At 43.3% G+C, this 21,228-nt stretch overlaps 1 long non-coding RNA gene across 1 annotated transcript in view; it reads left to right on the forward strand.

Moving 5' to 3' along the window:
• Nucleotides 1–12,446: 12,446 nt before the first annotated feature.
• LOC145411836 (uncharacterized) overlaps nt 12,447–21,228 on the forward strand; it is a 597,106-nt gene continuing 588,324 nt past the window's right edge. Inside the window, exons 1-2 of the long non-coding RNA XR_013899494.1 lie at nt 12,447–12,511; nt 14,563–14,676. This is a non-coding gene — a long non-coding RNA (uncharacterized LOC145411836). The remainder of the gene's footprint in view (nt 12,512–14,562; nt 14,677–21,228) is intronic.

The following is a 21,228-nucleotide window of genomic DNA, read 5'->3' on the forward strand; positions in this document are numbered from 1 at the left end:
ACTGGTGCACCTGGGTATACTAGTGCACCTGGGTATACTGGTGCACCTGGGTATACTGGTGCACCTGGGTATACTGGTGCACCTGGGTATACTAGTGCACCTGGGTATACTGGTGCACCTGGGTATACTGGTGCACCTGGGTATACTGGTGCACCTGGGTATACTAGTGCACCTGGGTATACCGGTGCACCTGGGTATACCGGTGCACCTGGGTATACCGGTGCACCTGGGTATACCGGTGCACCTGGGTATACCAGTGCACCTGGGTATACTAGTGCACCTGGGTATACTGGTGCACCTGGGTATACTAGTGCACCTGGGTATACTAGTGCACCTGGGTATACTGGTGAACCTGGGTATACTGGTGAACCTGGGTATACTGGTGCACCTGGATATACTGGTGCACCTGGGTATACTAGTGCACCTGGGTATACTAGTGCACCTGGGTATACTAGTGCACCTGGGTATACTAGTGCACCTGGGTATACTGGTGCACCTGGGTATACTAGTGCACCTGGGTATACTGGTGCACCTGGGTATACTGGTGCACCTGGGTATACTAGTGTACCTGGGTATACTAGTGCACCTGGGTATACTAGTGCACCTGGGTATACTGGTGCACCTGGGTATACTGGTGCACCTGGGTATACTGGTGCACCTGGGTATACCAGTGCACCTGGGTATACTAGTGCACCTGGGTATACTAGTGTACCTGGGTATACTGGTGTACCTGGGTATACTGGTGCACCTGGGTATACTAGTGCACCTGGGTATACTGGTGCACATGGGTATACTAGTGTACCTGGGTATACTAGTGTACCTGGGTATATTAGTGTACCTGGGTAGAAAATCTCTCTCTCTCTCTCTCTCTCTCTCTCTCTCTCTCTCTCTCTCTCTCACCATAACCTTAAGTAACACAGCCACCAAAACGTCATAAATAACGCCCTCTCTCTCTCTCGTCCCCCCGGCTCCACTCCTGCCTGCAGCAAGGTGTAATAAACAAAATAAATCACTAAGGAAAAGGTGTTAGGGAGCGTCCTTAATCTAACAGGATACGAGTTTAAATCCTTTTTATTCTAACTTGGCCTAAAACTGTCATCTCTCTATTTTGAATGCGAGATGCTGGTCACGAAGAAGTGCTATGAGGAGGGGGCACAGCTGTAGTAATTTCCTTTTCTGCTCATTTACCATATATTTCAGTTCTTCTGTGCCTATTTTCCACAGATTTTCGTTATTTTGCTGTTATTTACCGTAGGACAGAGGCAGGCAATGCTGCAGCTCTGCATCCTTTCCATAGCACTTCGTGACTAGCACCACAGTGGTGTTAATTTATTGTTACAACTACCCAATCAGAATGGAAAGGTGGAATTTTTTACGCCTAAATTCTTTCCTCTTAACATTAGAAACATAAAATATTGTGTTATGTAAAATAAGTCACTGGGAAAGTACTACGAATTCGGCAATAACGAGATTACCACTTTGGATATATTACACTTTGAATATTATTTCGAAAGATGTTAAAATATCCATAATTAAATCTATGTACCTTTTACAACAATAAATATTTCAGTTCAAAATCTACGTAAAATATGACATGAAAACAAAAGAAATAGGTGTACGTCACAGGAATTATGGGAAGGGGCTGGAGAGGTGGAGGAAGTTGTGAGGGAATATTTGTTTCTTTCATGTTTCTCTTAGCATTATCTTATTATGTACGGTACGTCTGTGCGTTAATTGATGTCTGGCACCATTATTGAGGATTGGAATTAGTTATATAAGGGTGTGATTATTAGCTGTAAGAAGAATGGAGGGCTGTGTTTACTTCAGGTGAGCCAAGCTGTCCATTTAAACCAGGTACGTTGATGACAGGTTTTAAATCCCATATAGTCCTGACATCCCTGTTTATTTTAAGGCTGAAATTTTATCATCTGTAGAGGCAGGCTGGAAAATAATAATATTGCCTCATTTTAAGTTTATTGTTTTGTAATAATGGGTATTGTTAACGCTGAAATATGTTTACATTTTAGTTAAGGGCCCGAAGTCGAGCCAGTTAATTTGTTATTTGTTTTTAAATCACCAGAAATGTCATCCTTATTGCCTGGAAGACCAGGAGGTAATTATGTGTATGAGAAGGCATTAAGGATTATCATAATTACTGATATAATTGTGAGATAGAGGTGCTAACGTAGGTTTTTGTGCAACATAAAGTGTATGTGAACGTAAGACTTAAAAAAAAAAAAAAATGCAGTAAGCCAGGTGGCCTATGCTAAGCAATTCCTTTAGGAGTATGATTTGATATATTAATATAGCCTGTAAAACAGATTCTGCTTAGGGTACACAACTCAGTCATTGTACACCAGCTTATCTTCTCCTGGATATTTAACCTTTTCCATACTTAGGGTAGTGGTGCACAAGTCACCCGCTTGTTACTGGATGACGAAGGCTGCATAAAACCTAATCTCACCCGCTCGTTACTGGATGACACAAGCTGCATCGAACAAAACCACGAAGGAATGAAAAAACATTGTAAATTAATGCATCATTTATATTGGCTAAACATTTTGATCAACACCATTCTGTTGTATTTAGCCAAGCCCTACGCCAAATAAAGGCAAATGCTGGATATTGCAGAGTACCTCCCCAGCGGCTCATCATTTGGCGTTGAGCCAAATAATGTTACTATCCATTTTTACCCTTAATCCTAAAAACTTCCCCATGAGTTAAAGATGAAAACTAAGCATGAAATACAATACAGTAATGATACAGTACAGTAATGCAGTACATAGTGTACTGCTGAATGTACTCACCAAGTTGTGGCATCAATGGAGAGTAGAGTTGTACACCATGCAGTACAGTACTGTACAGTGTACTTAATCCCATGTGGTCAAGTGGCGAATGGCTTCCCCAAAGATCACCCCAGGCCATAAGCTTTGCAACAACAACAAACATGGAATGCAACAGAGTTAGTCACAGCACTAGGGTTTCATGACTGCATGGTCAGAAGAACAGAGCACACAGACATGTCTTTACAACGTGACATCCACAGGCAAGAATGAGAGGGCAATGGTATTCTTGGGGTGCCGGGTGAGCTGCTCCCACAACAGATTCTAATTGGCTGGGGCATAGCGGGTGTTTTCATTGATTTGCAAGCTTTGGGGTTTTCACGGGTGCTGGTGAGTTACTGTTTATACACCTCAATGGTGGACGTTGCATAGAACAGCCAGATACATCCCATTTCAGCACTGGATGCTGCATAATTTTGCCTGATATTCCTTTAATAGAGCCGAGCCTGCAGCACCGGATATTGTGTTGGGCTGGATATTTCAGTGACAGATAATTGAGAGTTTACTGTACTGTACCAGGCAGCTGCTTTTTTATCTGGTGGCCAAGAACACCCCAGTCAGAGTGATGGCCTTGCATAGGGTGATGGCCAACAGGTATCTTATAGTGTCACCAGAAGTGGTGCTGGAATGGTGGTCAGAACTTACCTTAATGTACCTGACCAGGGTAATGTAGCCTCTGGCCCCAACACCTTGTAGAGGGTAAAATGGGATTGACAGGTACTGTTTATCATAATACTGCTCAGTAATTTTAAGACTCATTTCTGTCTAGACTGGTTTGATAAAACAGAATCGTTGAAAAGTGTACAGTACTGAAAAATGTAATAACTTCAGAGCAGTGTAGTAGTTAGTGTATAACACACATGACCTTGAAAACTGTTTCACATACCCTGTACAGTACGTAATTGCATTCCTTGAGCCAATATGACGTGATATTCATTTGGTCAAACTATTCTTTCTCAGTGCAAGGCAATTTTTTTTTTTCCAAAGCTGCAGTGTACATGGTAATGGTAATTGAAGCCTATACAAAACACAAGTGTTGTTATGGCCAGTGTCTAATGGTAACATGTTTACTTTACAGGCTATAGATGCTGCTGCCTCACAGTTTTCCTGGGGAATGACAGCAGGATGCCAGTGTGCAGTTTTGTAGATTAAGCAGCACTGACAGCCACCACTGGGTGACCAAGGCAAACACATGCAAGCATGTGGGAGCCATACAAGCAAATGAGGTAACTCTTATTTATTTGTATATTTTCTAACAACCAGCCCTGCTTGGTCTTCACATATGCATGGTGTGTGTGGTGACAGGCAATATCAGCACACCCTTGTTGGATGTACAATTATTTTGTGAAGTACAGGTTTTTGGATATCAGATTTTTCAGATTAGAGAGTGCTGTGGTGTTGATGTGGATGTGCCAGAAAGTATTAGGAGAAATACTTTGAGATGCTTTGGTCATGTGGAAAGGATGGAGAATGAGAGGCTGACTAGGAGAGTGTGTGTGTGTGTGTGTGTGTGTCGATGAGGTGGAGGGAGGGGGGGGAGGAGGCAGAGACCAAGAATAGGCTGGAGGGAATGGGCTGAGAGGTATAGTATATGAGAGAGAGTGGTGTGAGTTGGAGAGCAGGCAGCCTCGTGGCAGAGAAGGTGATGACATGGAAGGGATTCATTTGTGGTCATCTCATTTGGAATTAATCACCTGGTGATAAATAGGTTGATAGATAATTATTAATACAGAATCATTCATTCATCATCCAATCCTATGTTGCCCCATGAGGAGCGTAGGAACCCGGGGCTAGGCAAGTTGGTCCTGACATTTAAGATGAGAGTGACCAGCCTCACTCATCCCTGAGTGGCATTATGTGAGCAATAAACCCCAACCACCCCTTGGATATAAACCTTCACCGGCTCAATCCAATTGGAGCGCTGTAATTACCCACTAAACCACCAGGCGCCATAATTTGGTTATATGGTTACCACCCAGCATAGTAAATGGTTTCCTGGTGTACAGGAAACCATTTGGCTTGCCACTCAGTGTACAGTCACCCACAGGCAGAAGGAAGAGGAAAGAATGAAGGAAAGAAAGACAGACGAGGATCGGAGAAAAGAAGGATGGAGGAGAGGAAAGGGCAGACACCCGAGAGCAGCACTACATCGAGTGAGTGGATGATGAGCACCTCCAACTACCACAGACTAAATCAGAAAACCTTAGTAATCAGAAATATGGACTTCGTGTAGTCAGAATTGCCATTGAGTTTGATGATAGGCGGCAGGACCACTCAGCTGTGGCTTTGGAAACAAAATTCGCTATAACTCATGTGCAGAGAAAAGAATTGCAAAAATATTAAAAAGGGTTTGACCAATGGATCTTATGATATTGTACAGGCTGATAGAGAATGTAGTGAAGGACAGTATCTTATGATATTGTACAGGCTGATAGAGAATGTAGTGAAGGACAGTATGGTGTAAAGCAACTTTCAGGGAGATGTGCACCATACCTTGCCAGCTGTGGTCTGTCTATCTGTCTATCTATAGCCCGATGCCCTTATCCTGCGAAGGGTGGCCGCAGACAAAATGCCTCCAAGTCGCTCTGTTACCCACCATTTGACTGCCCTCCTCCCAACTCACTCCCCCCTCCCTGATACACCTCTCAACTCCATCCCTCCACCTCATCCTCGGTCTCCCCCTCCCTCTCCCTCCCTCCACATCACCCACATACACCCTCTTAGTCAGTCAGTCAGCTACGGTATCATGAAGTTATGCATTCAGTGTAGTAGTAGTTGTAACCCCAGGCGTAGCTGAAGCAAACTAGAGGTGTATTAGATGCCTTGCTCATGCAGTGTGCCATCCATCTTTCAGGGGACAGGGAAGTACTTGAGGGATGTTTGTATAACCAGGTATTTAAGCCAATTGGTTATATTGGCCATGTGGAGAGGATGGAGAGAGAGAGACTGACAAGGAGAGTGTATGTGAGTGAGGTGGAAGGGGGAAGAGGGAGGGGGAGGCCAAGGATGAGGTGGTGGAATGGAGGGGAGAGGTATATGAGAGAGGGGGGTGTGAGTTGGGAGCAGGGCAGTGAAATGGCAGGGGACAGGGCGACATGGAGGCGATTTGTTTGTGGTCACCCCTTTTGGGATTAAGGCGTCTGGCAATAGATAGATAGATATTCCAGTTTGGTATGAAATGTAAGTGACATGCTGGAATATGGGTGTGCAAATTTCAAGGTCAGTATCTCCTTAACTGTGGACAATTATCATCATCGTCTTCATCCCTTTTGTCTTTTCCACACTCAGCTGGGGTGAGGTAGGATCCAGAAAGCAAGGAAAAGGGGGGAAAATGATTGTGGGAGAACTGGTCACCATAAATGGGTCACACACTCATTCCCTAACCATTCAAGCCCCTGGAATCTTGGCTCCACCTCCTAGACACAGGCTGTACTTGTAGTTTCATTATTCCCCATCAGGCAGAACCAATCCTATCTATCTATCTATTGCCAGACGCCATAATCCCGTAAGGGGTGGCCATTTGACTGAGTTATTTGTTTTACAGGGAGGGGCACTAACCCTCCACCAACCCACTTGTTGACATGTAGGGAGCATGTATGGTTTGGTTATATGGTTACCACCCAGCATTGTAAATGGTTTCTTGGCTTACAGGAAACCATTTGGCTTGTCACTCAATGTAAAGCCACCTGTAAAGGAAAGAAAAGCAATAAGAAGTGACAGGAAAGATGGGAGAAATAGGAAGAGAGGAGGACAGGCACAGAAAAAGAATGATAAAGGCTAAGGAAGAAGTAGGCAACACTACATCAAATGAGTGGATGATGGTCACCACCTCCTACCACAAACCCAAGAACCAATCCAATGACTAATATTTTTCATTTTTCAGGCTGAGTGGCATGATGGATGTGGCATTCCTCCAGGGAACAGTTTGATGCACTGAATACTGCAGTTTACAAGTTAAGGGACACCAGCAACCCACACACTGCATCAGATGAGGTGGGTTCACTTATTTAGAACTGTGTCTGTCTATTGCCAGTGCCTTAATCCTGTAAGGGATGGCAACAGACAAATTTCCTCAATGTCTCTCTGACCTCTGCCCTACCTTTCTTCCAGGTCACACCCTTCCCCCTCATATATCTCTCCATTCCATCCCTGCATCTCATTCTTGATCTTCCTATCCTCCTTTCCCCCTCCACCTCACTCATACACACTTCTTGTCAGTCTCTCATTCTTCATCCTCTGTACATGGCCACATCTGGAATTACTGTAGTTTAATTTGGTGCTGGAGTAGGATGCCTTCATGTAGTGGCACTGATATAGCCAGGCGGGTGCACTGCTCAGGTATATAAATGTCCCCCAGTTCCCTCCTTATCCACAAGAGGAGGATAATGGACTGCAGAAGGGCAGTATCAGCCTGCAGTCCACTGGGTTCACACACAGTTGAACCTGGAGTCACAGTATTAACAGTCATAATTCCCATGTGTGTTTGTTTCATGTTGTTTTATTTCATTTCATGGCTGATGCTTAACTACTCTCTCTCTCTCTCTCTTTTTACGGGACACAATAGGAAGTGGAAATTTTTTAGAAAGCCTGACTCTTTCCATCACAGGTTGAAGTTAGACAAGAGTTTATTTAAGAAAGAGTTTTCCATATACTGGGATTGGTTGAGCGCCTGTTGACCAGACCTACTATCCATCCATCCATCATTCAATCCTACGTTGCCCCATGAGGAGCGTAAGAGCCCGGGGCTAGGCAAGTTGGTCCTGACATTTAAGATGAGACTAGGTGTGAAATTGCCATCACACTATTTTGAATGCTGTGCTGTGACAAGAAATAATCACTGAAATACTGTTTGGTGCTGATCTTGAAAAATTGCCATGGAAAAGACGTAGAGCCATAGCATTGTCTTATTCTGCAACTGTCTATCTATCTATTGCCAGACGCCTCAATCCCATTCAGGGTGGCCACAAACAAATCGCCTCCACATCACCCTGTCCCTCGCCATTTCACTGCCCCGCTCCCAACTCACACCCCCCTCTCTCATACACCTCTCCACCCATCCCTCCATCTCATCCTCGGCCTCCCCCTCCCTCTTCCCCCCTCCACCTCACTCACATACACTCTCTTTGTCAGTCTTTCACCCTCCATCCTCTCCACATGGCCAAACCACCTCAGTGTATTCCTCATAACGCTTCCTATCACATCCACATCCACACCACAACGCTCCTTTATATCCTCATTTGTCAGCCTGTCTCTCCATGTGACTCCACAGGCTCCTCTTAAATAACTCATTTCCACTGCTCTCACTCTTGACTTGTGTCCTTCCAACAACGTCCAAGCTTCACTTCCATACGTTAGAGTTGGTATCACAATACTGTCATGTAGTAACTTTTTCACTTCCATGCTCACTTCCTTGCTTCTTATCACTGCTTTCAAGAAACCAGCAACCTTTCTTCCCTGCTGTACCCTTTCAAGCACTTCACCCTCCAAACCTCCATCCTTACTCATCACACTACCCAAGTACTTAAACGTACAGTAATCACTCCAATATCCGACCTAATAGAGCCATAGGTAGGTCCGGATATTGGTTCTGTCCGGATATTGGGCCCCAGCTTATGGACTTGTACTTATGGACCCTAACTCAGAGAAACACCTATACAACTCCCTCTGGACATGCATGGCACCTATTTAAGACCCAAATCACACCAATAAGGCACAAAAATGACTGAAATAAATGCAAAAGAAACATAAAATGAGGGTTTCGAAGTAGGTTCATACAATAATAAACATTCTGGTGACTGGCTCCTGGACTGGTACTTATGGACCCTAACCCTGTAGCCTAACTCAGAAAAACACCTTCCTACTGCACATGCATAGCTCCTAACACCCTATTCACACCAATAAAGGACATTAAAGAGTGAAATGAGGTAAGTATAGTATGGAAAAAAGTACAGTATGAAACATTCTTATGTCCGGATAGTGGGGATGTTCGGATATTGGGCGTCCGGATATTAGAGTGATTACTGTACTCACATTTTCCAATTCCCTACCATCCAACCTCGCTGTACATTCACTGACTTCACCTCTCTCAAAGACCATCACTTTACTCTTCCCTACATTCACCTGTAGATTCCGTTTCATACACACTCTCCCAAACTCATCCACCAAGCCTTGCAGCTCCCCTTCGTCTTCACTTAACAACACAGTATCATCTGCAAACAACAGTACAGGGAGTTTCCAAACACTACCCTCTCTCACCAGGGCCACTCCAACATCCACTACCCTACCTTGTACCTCTTTTATTACCCCATCCATGTACAGATTGAACAACCATGGAGACATGACACATCCCTGTTTCAAACCAACTTTCAAAGAGAAAAATTCACTTAGTTCACCATCCACACGCACTGCAGCCTTCGCACCATCGTACATACTCTTCACAGAATTCAACAACTTCCCATCTACTCCATATATTCTTAACACTTTCCACAATCCTTGTCTATCCACCCTGTCATATGCTTTCTCCAAATCCATGAAAGCCGCATACAACTTCTTTCCCTTCTCTAGAAACTTTTGCACTAAAGATCTAAGAATGAATATCTGATCTACACAACCTCTTCCCTTCCTAAAGCCTCCCTGTACTTCTCCAACTAATTTCTCTGTTCTTTCTCTAACTCTGTCAATAAGTATCCTACCATACACTTTTCCTATTATACTAAGAAGACAAATGCCCCTATGATTACCACACACTTCTTTTTCCCCTTTTCCTTTGTACAAGGGAATAATTATACCTGACTTCCAATCCTCCGGGACTCTACCTTCCTCCCAGGCCAATTACTTGTCTGCAAACTGTATTAATAATCTTGGTGTTCATTCATTTTAGTAATCTTGGTGTGCATTCATTTTAGTACATTTGGCATTCATTCATTTTAGTAATCTGGGTGTGCATTCATTATAATATCTTGGTGTTCATTCATTTTAGTAATTTTGGCATTCATTAATTTTAGTAATCTTGGTGTTCATTCATTATAATATCTTGGTGTTCATTCATTTTAGTAATTTTGGCATTCATTAATTTTAATAATCTTGTTCATTTTTTTTTTTCCTGTGAAATTCCTTTATGTACTTGTATGCATCACTACAGAATGTGGTGAAAGTTTTTGGCATATCAGAGAGCCAGGATTCCAGGGGCTTGAATGATGAGTGAATGGAAATGTGGCCCATTGGAGTGGGCAAACTTGGGCTGTCAGGACACTGCTACTCCTCACCCTGCCCAAGGGTGGGAAAGGAGGTCAAGATGATGATGATGATGCATCACTTGACCTTTTCTTTAACACTTCAGTTTACTTATTTAACTTGATGGGTGAAAAAGAGTTGGGATGAATTGATGTAGTTATTTATTTATTTGTCAAACACTATATCTGTGCCAACATTTCTGCAGCTGTGTACTTAGTGAGGTCAGTGGCTGCTCTACTCAGCTGGTGCATGCACTAGTTGGTGGAACAGCACCCTCATCGTCAGCAGCATCAACCAGTACGTCATCCTGGTCATCAACCAAACCATCTTCAGCATCATCCAGGTCACTGGGGTCATCTGAAGGCTGCAGCAATGAGAGGAGAGAAGAGGACAATGAAAATGGGTTCACTGCAGCACTTGTGACAATTGTATACAAGTACCTGTCTGTTGGAATGCCCCAGGCCGTACCCAACCCCCTGGCAGCACTACAGGTGATATTATAATTTGTAAGTGTAATGCACAAATCCTGCACCAGCACCACACAACATATTTAAGTGTAATGCACAAATCCTGCACCAGCACCACACAACACATTTAAGTGTAATGCACAAATCCTGCACCAGCACCACACAACACATGTAGTAGTGTCCTAAAGCACATCTGAAACATGAACCCAGTGAACTGTGGCCTCCTCCTGCAACTCACCATCCACTTTTCTGGGGATAGGGCTGAAACTGAGGAGTGTTTGTCAAACCTGGCAGTGGAGCTGACCAGTACACCACATGAAGGCATCTCATTTTATATACTTTACCAAGTTTAAATTGTTTGTAAAATGGCTTTTGTGCTACACCTGTCTTCACTCAGTGTTAACGAACACTTCATAATCAAGTCATTTAGACTGAATATCAGATTAAAAGAATTCAGATTAAAAGAAACTAAAACATTTTTGTTAATAGTAAATTTATGGAGGCTTATTCATGCTGTTATTCGGGTAGGGAGTAGGACCATTATAAATACTTGCCAGTGTATCACCTCAGACACTGAAACAATTGGGACAAGATTAAGACATCAGGTATCCTGGAGTTTGGTAACATGTTAGGAATAATTTTCTGTGAACTGGTGGGTTAACCAAGGGCATAAATTACTAGCAATGTGGGGAGGATGAAGAACTGGCCAGGAAAGTGTGTGCATGAGGTGGAGGGGTAGACCAGGGATAAGATGGGAGGATGAAGTGGAAAGATAAATGAGAGAGGGGGATTTAAGTTGGAGGGAGGGCAGCCAAAGGACAGGGCAATGTGGAAGCAGTTTGTTTCTGGTCACCCCATACAGGATTGAGGCTTCTGGCAATAGTAAGATAAATTATTCCTATGTATTACCCACAACCTTAATCCTTGAAGGGTTACTTCACTTGTGTTTATGATTGTTGTATGCAATCAGTAGCCAGAGTAAGGAGTTTGAGGATGTGGTTCCAATTCCAACAGATTTTCTTGGGATCTTTATGCATCCATTACATTAGCTATGCATTATTATTATAGGTCATATACAGTATTACTTTTGTTTGTTTTAGATATAACTCACCATTATATTTGTTTAAAACTGCCTTATATATAGCATTCTAGGTGTAAGTTGGTGGTAGCTAAACACCCAGTCCCTATTTTTGCCCATAGGTTATGTAGTCTTTCATATGAACTGATTTCCATAAACATAACTACCCGTACCATCAGGAGCCCTTTTGTATCAGGGTTTTGTTTGAGTAACCATATCGTCATTTTGAGTTGTGCATGTGTGCATGATAAAGTTGTGTGGTACCTTTAATACTTTATAAATGTAGGTGTTACAGAAGGACTAAAGGGAAGATGATTAACCAGGTTGTACTTATAAGGTGGAACCAGTACTTCAGATTGTTAGCTGATGTGTGTTGATGACTGTGGCATATGTCACTGGGTATGCTGTTTGATTGTTATACTCTCTTTCTGGTGGGGAGGAAGGGGGATCCTACCTCATCCCTTTTCTTAGGTAGGAACTGGGGGAGTAATATTGGGATGCTGTGTATGAACAGGCAGTTCTAGTGGTGTGTCTGACCTCTCCAATTTGTTTTATTTACCCAGGCAGACTAAAGTTGTCTGTATATAGCAGGATTGTACAGTACTGAAAATATGTGTAATTGCAGAGAAGGGGTTAAAGTGACTCATTATCCCACAGGGCATTTGGCAAGTATCAGATCTGAGCCAGTGAGCAGGATTGTTAGTGTGCTAGGCCAGACTGATTAGCCGAGCCACCCACTTCCTCCACCCTGTCACCCCTCATCCCCTGGCCAGCCCATCATCCACTGTGGAGGGGCAGCAGCAACACCCAAAGCCTCTAAGTGTTGCCCGAACAAGCACTGTCTCTTGGTAAACGCCTCCAGTCACTCACCGATACCTGGATGATGCAAGGTTAGTCATATTTGCTTGTGTTTGTTGTTACTGTATGCAATTACCTATGTCTGTAAGTGTCCATCTCTATGTATCACGAGGTAACAAAACTTCACTGATGTCTAGATGATGCATAGTCTGTCAGGTGAACTTACTGACAAATCTGGCATGGCATTTTTGGCGTTTTTTTTTTTATTACTCTTATTATATAATTATCTTTTCTTAATTGGTTTGTCTTCATCATCATCATCCAGACCTCCTTTCCCACCCTAGGGCAGGGTGAGGAGTAGCAGCGTTCTGACAGCCTAAGTTTGCCCACTTCAATGGGCTGCACTTTCATTCACTCATCATTCAAGCCCATGGAATGCTGGCTCTATCAGATAGGCCAAAAAACTTTAACCACATTATGTAGCTTCACTTATACCTATCTGATCAGTTTATATTTATTTCATTTTTGTATTTTTACCTCCAGCCAAGATATCAAGAGATGTAACTGGAGGAGTTAAATATGGCTTTCAGACACCTCATCACTAGAGGTTCATATAATGTAGGAGTAATTAATCTGGCAATAGTGAGTGTATATTTAAAGAAACTACTGAAGTTGACTCAATCGGATATGTTTATGTGAAGCTACAGAATGTGGTGAATGTTTTTGGCATATGCGATAGAGCCAGGATTCCGGGGGCTTGAACGATGGGTGAATGGAAGCGTGCCTCATTGGATTGGGCAAGTTTGGGCTGTCTGGACATTGCTACTCCTCCCCCTGCCCCTGGGTGGGAAAGGAGGTCCAGATGATGATGATGATGATGATGATGATGATGATGACTACTGAAGTTTAACCTTTTGTGCTTTGGACCCATAAAACTTTTCAGTATGATGATGTATATTATATTATTAAAATTCACTCTTCCAACAATTTTATCAAATTTTGACAAACCACCTACAGCCAAGATGCTAGTACTTTTAAAAAATATACCTGTAGTAAATTTAAATTGTCTGTGGATAATGTTTTGTGTTTTGGAGCTAAACCTTTCAGTATGATAATAATGGTGTATTATTTATTTATTTGTAACAATTCTTCTGACAGGTTTATCAAACTGGGACGAACTTCTCATAGCCAAGATGCTGTTAGTACTCTCTTCGAAATAAAACACATTTCATGTCAATTGTCTGTGAATAATGAAAATGAATAATTTCAAGAGACCATATTGAAAGGGTCAGGTGTATTTTATTGGTAGGCTACTTGCATAATGAAAATTTTTTGCCAACCAATCTTAGGATTGAAACTTCTTTACTGGTAACTTCTGAGTAAGTTTTCATTACTCTTCCTCTTTCTCCTCTCACTCTCTTCCCTCAGTGTTATTATTTTCCATCTCCTCCCCTTTTCTCTCAGTGCCAGGCAGCCAGTTCCCTTCTCCCCCCTCCCTCCTCTCTCCTTTGCAGCCTTCTACTCCTGCTTTCCCAGTGCCCTTCACATACTTCTCCCTCTCCCCCTTTCTCATTTGTAGCCTCCTACTCCTCCTCCCCCTCATTTCTGTGCCTACCCCTTTCTCTCTCTCTTTGTGCCAGCTCCTTATTCCTCCTCTTTCCATTTCAGTGTCAGCCCCTTTCTCCTCCTCCTTCTCAGTTCCAGCCTTTTTCTCCTCCTTTCTATGTGTGCGCACCAGCTTCATACTGCCCCACCTATCCTGTCACATTGCCATCCCCTTTTTCCTCCATTCTCCTCTCTCGATGCCAGTTCCTCCCCCCTTTTCTCATAGTGCCAGCCTTTTCCTCCACCTCCTCTTCCTTCTCGTCATCTTCTCTCTCAGTTCTAGCCTCTCCTCCGCCCTTCACCCCTACACTACCAACACTTTCCTTACTGAAGAAAGAGCAACTGGTCACTTGCCTCATAATCCAGTCTGGACTAAGTAGTGTAGACCCAGGCACCTATGCTCCTGATGGGTTACTGTAGGTTTGTATAATGGATGGAAGAGCAGTTTTTAAAAATTTGATTATCTTTTTTTAACCAATTTTGTTCCAAAAGTTATCCTACCAATCAAGAGTTATTCATCTGATCCCATTGACAACAGAGGTGCAAGGACAAGTGATCAGCTACCTTAAGGGAGAGACGGACTGCCAGTTGACACCTAATTGTGCCTTCATAGTCACCCTTCTTGATCTTCCTACACCCATTGATATCCAAGGTAATTAATATATTGACGTTTACAGTTGTTTTTATTTTAAGTAAAGTACATTCAGCCTCCACTTGATTAAAAATGATCTTATTCCATCTTTAGCATTTGTCTTGTGAAAGCTGTAAAATTTTCAGTAATGGTTGTTGTTTTTATCATAATAATACTTGTAATTGTAATATAAGAGTGGAAGGTGAGGGAGCAATCATCCCCCACTCAGTGTTGTGCCCCCTACCCATCCCTACTCATAATAATAATAATAATTATTATTATTATTATAATAATAATAGTGGAAGGAGGGGGACCAGTCATCCTCTCTCCCTTTTCTCTTTCCCCACTCATAATAACAATATTTATAATAATAGTGAAAGGTGGAGATGCAGTCATCCTCTCTCCCCTCCCCTCCCCTCCCCTCCCCTCCCCTCCCCCCCCACTTGTTAGTGACCCCCTCTCTTCCTCCACTCAGTGTCTCATCTCTGCTCTGCTTGATGTAGTCCCCATCCTTCCCCCCTGCTATTTGATGTAGTCTCCACCCCCCCCTGTCTACCTGTAGTCCCCATCCCCCCCCTCCTCTTTATTTGATGTAGTCCCCATCCCCCCCCCCTCTCTTTGCTTGATGTCCCAATCCCCTCCTGACTCCTTGATGCAGTCTCTCTCTCTCTCTCTCTCTCTCTCTCATGTAGTCCCCCTGAGTGACAAGTGAATTGGTTTGCTATATGCCATGTCATTTGCTATGGTGGGTGGTGGTTTAGTGGGTTACGGTGCTTCAGTTGGATGGAGACTGGAAGGGTTACATCTGAGGGGTGGGCAAGTGAGGCTGGTAACCACTGCCTCGTTGGCAGTGAGTAGCTCCAGCTGCCTCTGTAATAGGAATCAAAATAGCATTAGTTGTTTTTGTATTAGCATAATTCCTAGGTCCATATTCTCGTAACTTAAGGAAGCTGCCTAGCGTCTTTTCCGTAGCTAATTATATTTGGATAGGGATGCTTAGTCAATTTGTATGTTATTTATGCTGACTGTGGAGGTATTGTAATGATTTAAATGACACAAGAGGATAGTAAGGGAGTAATAAGCAGAATAATCATAGGAGAGATATTAGGGAGTTTCTTTAACTGAGGAGAATATGGGCCTTAGTCACCCCCCCCCCCTGTACTACTGCTCACCCAACAGGTTTTTTTGTTAGGGTTGAGATGATTGCTATCCCCCCCCCCATCCTCATTACCCTAACTTGTTGGTAGGTGAGGATGCTCACCATCCACTCACTCAGTGTACTGCTGCTTTAGGTGTCTGCCCTTTCCTCTCTTCCTTCCTTCCTCTTCTGTCTTTCTCTCCTCTTTCTTCTGCCTATTGGTGACTCTGAACTGAGTGACAAGCCAAATGGTTTCCTGTACACCAGGAAACCATTTACTATGCTGGATGGTAACCATATAACCAAATTATGGCACTTGGTGGTTTAGTGGGTAATTCAGGTTCTCCAATCAGATTGAGCCTGTGTAGGTTTATATCCAAGGGGTGATTGGGGTTTATAGTTCATAAAATGCCACTCAGGGATGAGTGAGGATGGTCACTCTCATCTTAAATGGCAGGACCAACTTGCCTAGCCCCGGGCTCCTACACTCCTTATGGGGCAACATAGGGTTGGATGATGGATGGATGGATTATTCTAACTCCACTAAAAGATTGGGTTGGGTAGAATCCAAAAACAGAAAGAGAAAGCATATAAATAGGATTGTGATGTTTTGTTGTATTAAGGTGCTATTGAAGGATGCCTTCATGCAGTGGCACTGCTATAACCATGTACCCAGTCTTGTTCTGAAAGGAGGAGGATTGACTGCAAGATAAGAGCTTGTAGTTCACTGGTTCACCTTCAGAGGAGCCTGGGACTACAGCAGCAGGAAAAACATCATATTGATAAAGATGATGAATATGATGGCAATATTTATTATTATGCTGATGATCAGTTATGATCATCAGCATAATAAGAAATATTACCATCATATTGATCTTTATCCATTTGATGTTTTTCCTGCTGTACTATAACACCAGGGCCCATATTGTCATCAGTTAACTTCCTGATGTCTTTTCCTAAGCAGTTCTTATTCTTATTACTCTAGTAACACAGTGTCTCTCTCCCTACCAGGCTGCAGCAATCCACTCTCCCTGTTGTCCAAGCTCTGCAGCTCACAACGTCCATCATCTGTCCTGTCATCCCTTGCTGAAGTTTGACTTATTGACCATGGGTAGAAGGTGGTCATGCATCGACTGTAGGTGTGTTTTGCACTGTACTTACAAACAGTTGTACCTCACTCATCTTAAATGTCAGGACCAACTGCCTAGCCTCGGGTTCCTATGCTCCTCGTGGGGCGAACGAAGGAAATGGGAGAAATGGCGTTCCCCCGAGCTAGACCCTGTAATGGGGCAACGTAGGATTGGATGATGAATGAATGAAATTAACTGAACAGGACTATAATATGAACAGGGCATTTTTACACTGAAGGTTGTGTGTGAGGGGTGAGGGGATATGATTTTTTTCTTTTTTTTCTTTTTAATATATATAAGGTTAGAGCGATAACACATACATAAAGAACAATTGGTAGTTATTTCATACTTAAAGTCATTGATGTGTGCAGGCAGAAAATTAAATTAGCTTTAACCACTTCACACTGAATTTTTACCAAGGTCATTCAGACTGGGGCATAAAATGTTCGCTTTCAGAGACAACACTGCAAAAGCCAGTCAGTTTGCCATTAGTTTCTTGTGATGGCCTGAATAAGTTAACGTAAAACAGATCCACAAAGGCTTCAAAGAATGTCAGAATAATAGTTTGTCTCAATGCACAACTAATATTACTATACATGTTTTACTCTAACTTGGCCTAAAATTAACATCTTTTCCCTTATCACTGTACAGTAGTTGTAACAAGAGAGTGCCTAGAATATTGTGCTAGTCATGAAGAAGTGCTGTGAAACTGATGTGTTCCTGGCATTGAAAGTTAAGGTGAGGAGAGTATAGCCATGTACTTTATATGTATAGTAAATGAATGTTTTGTATAAATAAACTCTTGTATGTATATTGTTAAAATCTTGTTTCAGTTGCCTGTCTATACCCTGTTTACCTTAACTTGGTCTAAATTTCTTTTAATCTTTTATTCTTGTGCTAAGTACTGTTTGGAGTACAGCCGTATGTGATGTTGGTATTGTCAGTCAGTTATAACATTGGTCTGTGTCACTGTATAATGTATTAGTGTACATTGTAACACTAAAGTTGCCACTACTAAAGCTGGCAGCAAAATAATAACATCATATGGAAGGACATCAAAACTTATAAAAAAATATTGATGTACTGCTGCTCTCGGGTGTCTGCCCTTTCCTCTCCTCCATCCTTCTTTCCATTCATCCTCTTCTGTCTGTCTTTCCTTCATTCTTTCCTCTTTCTTCTGCCTGCGGGTGACTTTACACTCCCTCTTGTGTCTTTCTTTCCTTCATTCTTTCCTCTTCCTTCTGCCTGCAGGTGACTTAACACTCCCTCTTGTGTCTTTCTTTCCTCTTCCTTCTGCCTGTGGGTGACTCTACACTGAGTGACAAGCCAAATGGTTTCCTGTACACCAGGAAACCATTTACTATGCTGGGTGGTAACCATATAACCAAATTATGGCGCCTGGTGGTTTAGTGGGTAATAAAGGCGCTCCAATCGGATTGAGCCGGTGCAGGTTTATATCCAAAGGATGGTTGGGGTTTATTGCTCATGTAATGCCACTCAGGGATGAGTGAGGCTGGTCACTCTCATCTTAAATGTCAGGACCAACTTGCCTAGCCCCGGGCTCCTACCCTCCTCATGGGGCAACGTAGGATTAGATGATGGATGGATAAAAAAATATATATATAACCATTTTTGAGGGCCAGTGATTATATAGCAGTGGCATCTTCAGTATTACATATTATAGATACAGTATAGAACTACCCCACACTGTTTAGTTAGACCTGTACAGTGTGTTAAAAGTTTACCCCCTACACCTTATGCAGGGGAGACAGAAGGGGAGATGGGATGGGATATTGTGTGTGTGTGTGTGTGTGTGTGTGTGTGAGAGAGAGAGAGAGAGAGAGAGACGAGGGTACATACAATAAGGGGAGATGAAATGGGATGCCTGTATGTGAGAAAGAGAGAGTGAGAGGAGGGTAAATATACATAATTATAATTGTGTGTGTGTGTGTGTGAAATGGGATGCCCGTATGTGTGTGTGTGTGAGAGAGAGAGAGAGAGGAGGGTACATATAACAAGGGGAAATCGGATTTTGTGTGTGTGTGTGTGTGTGTGAGGAGACAGAGAAGGGTACATATAACAAGGGGAAATGGGATGTGTGTGTAAGAGAGAGAAAGAGTAAGTAAGGGGAAGATGTATGATAAAGGGATGAGAGAGATAAGGGGGAGATGTATCATAAAGGGATGGAGAGAGAGAGGGAGAGGAAGGGGGATTGGAGGGTACGTATGAGAAATGGGATATTGTGTGTGTGTGTGTGAAGGGGGAGATGTGTGATAAAGGAATATGAGAGAGGGGGGGTGGGGGGAGAACAGATAAGGGGAGATAGGATGTGAAAGACAGAGAGGGATGGGAGGGTATAAGGGGAGATGGGGTGTGAGAGAGAGAAGGGGGGGTACATATAAGGAGAGAGAGAGAGAGAGAATTAAGGGGGGTGACAGGTGTGATAAGGGGAGATGAGAGAGAGAGAATTAAGGGGGTCAGGTATGATACGGGGAGATGGAGTGTCAGAGAGAGAAAGAAGTTGGAGACAGGTGTGATAAGGGGAATGGGATGTCAGAGAGAGAGAGAGAGAGAGAGAGAGAGCGCGTTACTTGGGGGGGGGGGTTCTTTCCTCAATTTATGGCCCAGAAAAATACAAAATGCTTTCCGTACACTGACCCACGCCATGTATAGGTATAATACTGGATGGTTTAGTAGTAGTAGTAGTAGTAGTATAGTAGTAGTAGTAGTTCATGTGAAATGTGAACCCAGTGGACTGCAGGTTGGAATTATTGTGTACTGCTGATTATTATTTTACCATCACCAGTAATTTATCACTACATTGTGTCAGATGTCCTGCCCATATCCCATACCCCCGTCATGCTGCCCATATCCCATACCCCCGTCATGCTGCCCATATCCCATACCCCCGTCATGCTGCCCATATCCCATACCCCCGTCATGCTGCCCATATCCCATACGCCCGTCATGCTGCCCATATCCCATACCCCCGTCATGCTGCCCATATCCCATACCCCCGTCATCCTTCTCATTATCCTGCCCCCTCCCCCCCTCCTTGCCATGTCGTCTTCCCTTTATCATTATCGATATTGGCTAGACAGATAAGTTACACAATATCAGTCTGCAGTCCACTGGGTTCACACTTCAGATGAACTTGACTAGAACTATTACTACTACCACCACTACAACCATCCAGTCTGATATTTTGATATGGCGTGGCGGAGTCCACAGAAGCATCTTTACCTTTTTTTATGGGTTAGGAATTGTGAAAAGAACCCCCCCCCCTCCCCGACTCTCTCTCTCCATTAACATTTTCCCTTCATTATTTACATGCTTTTTCACAGCCGTGAACCTCATATACAATGTACCTTGAATGTAACGTGTGTAACACTGGAGTACAAAATAAAGTGGTGGCAATACTACCTACCCTGTTTCCTGTATCCTCTGTAGTAGTGTACAAGACAATACTTACCAGGCCCAGGGATGAACAGGGGGGAATGACGCCTTGGTGTTCACCACTGGTACAATTAGTTCACATATTTTCTACCAGATGGCACCACTGGTTAGTTCACATATTTTCTACCAGATGGCACCACTGGTTAGTTCACATATTTTCTACCAGATGGCACCACTGGTTAGTTCACATATTTTCTACCAGATGGCAGCACCAGTCTTGTCAGGAACAGCAAAACATAAGCCCCCTTCCCTGTGCAACCAAAGATAGTTCAAAGAATGACCAACAGATGGCAGCACCAGACATTGTTAGTGCTGCCATCTATTGGTCATTCTTTGAACTACAGTATTTTTTGGTTGCACAGGGAAGGGGTCTTATGTTTTGCTGTTCCTGACAAGACTGGTGCTGCCATCTGGCGGCAAAAATTGGAAGCTTGTACCACTGCTGAACACCCGGGCCTTATGATACCCTATTGCTAAATCCCGCAGCTCACCAAATCTATTTTTCGCTCTCGCATATTTTGGAATTAAAACACATAGAAGACGACTTTATTTGCACAGGCGAAAATATTATTCAAAAAATACTACATAAAAAAGGAAAAACAAAACCGCGTGGAAGAGGAGACGAGGAAGAGGGATTAGGAAGACGAAGATTAGGAGGAGGCGAGGATTAGGAGGGGGAAGAGGATTAGGAGGGGGACGAGGATGAGGGGGAAGAGAGGGGACGAGAAGGAGGAGGGGGGATGAGGGGGAGGAAAAGGGGACAGAGAGGAGATGAGGAGGAAGAGGAGAGGGGATGAGGAGGAGGGGACGGAGAGGGGATTAGGAGGGAGAGGAGAGGGCGAGGAGGAG

The sequence above is a fragment of the Coenobita brevimanus genome, chromosome 91 (assembly GCF_032717465.1).
Source record: "Coenobita brevimanus isolate Jiangsu-jjx chromosome 91, ASM3271746v2, whole genome shotgun sequence".
Classification (NCBI taxonomy): domain Eukaryota; kingdom Metazoa; phylum Arthropoda; class Malacostraca; order Decapoda; family Coenobitidae; genus Coenobita; species Coenobita brevimanus.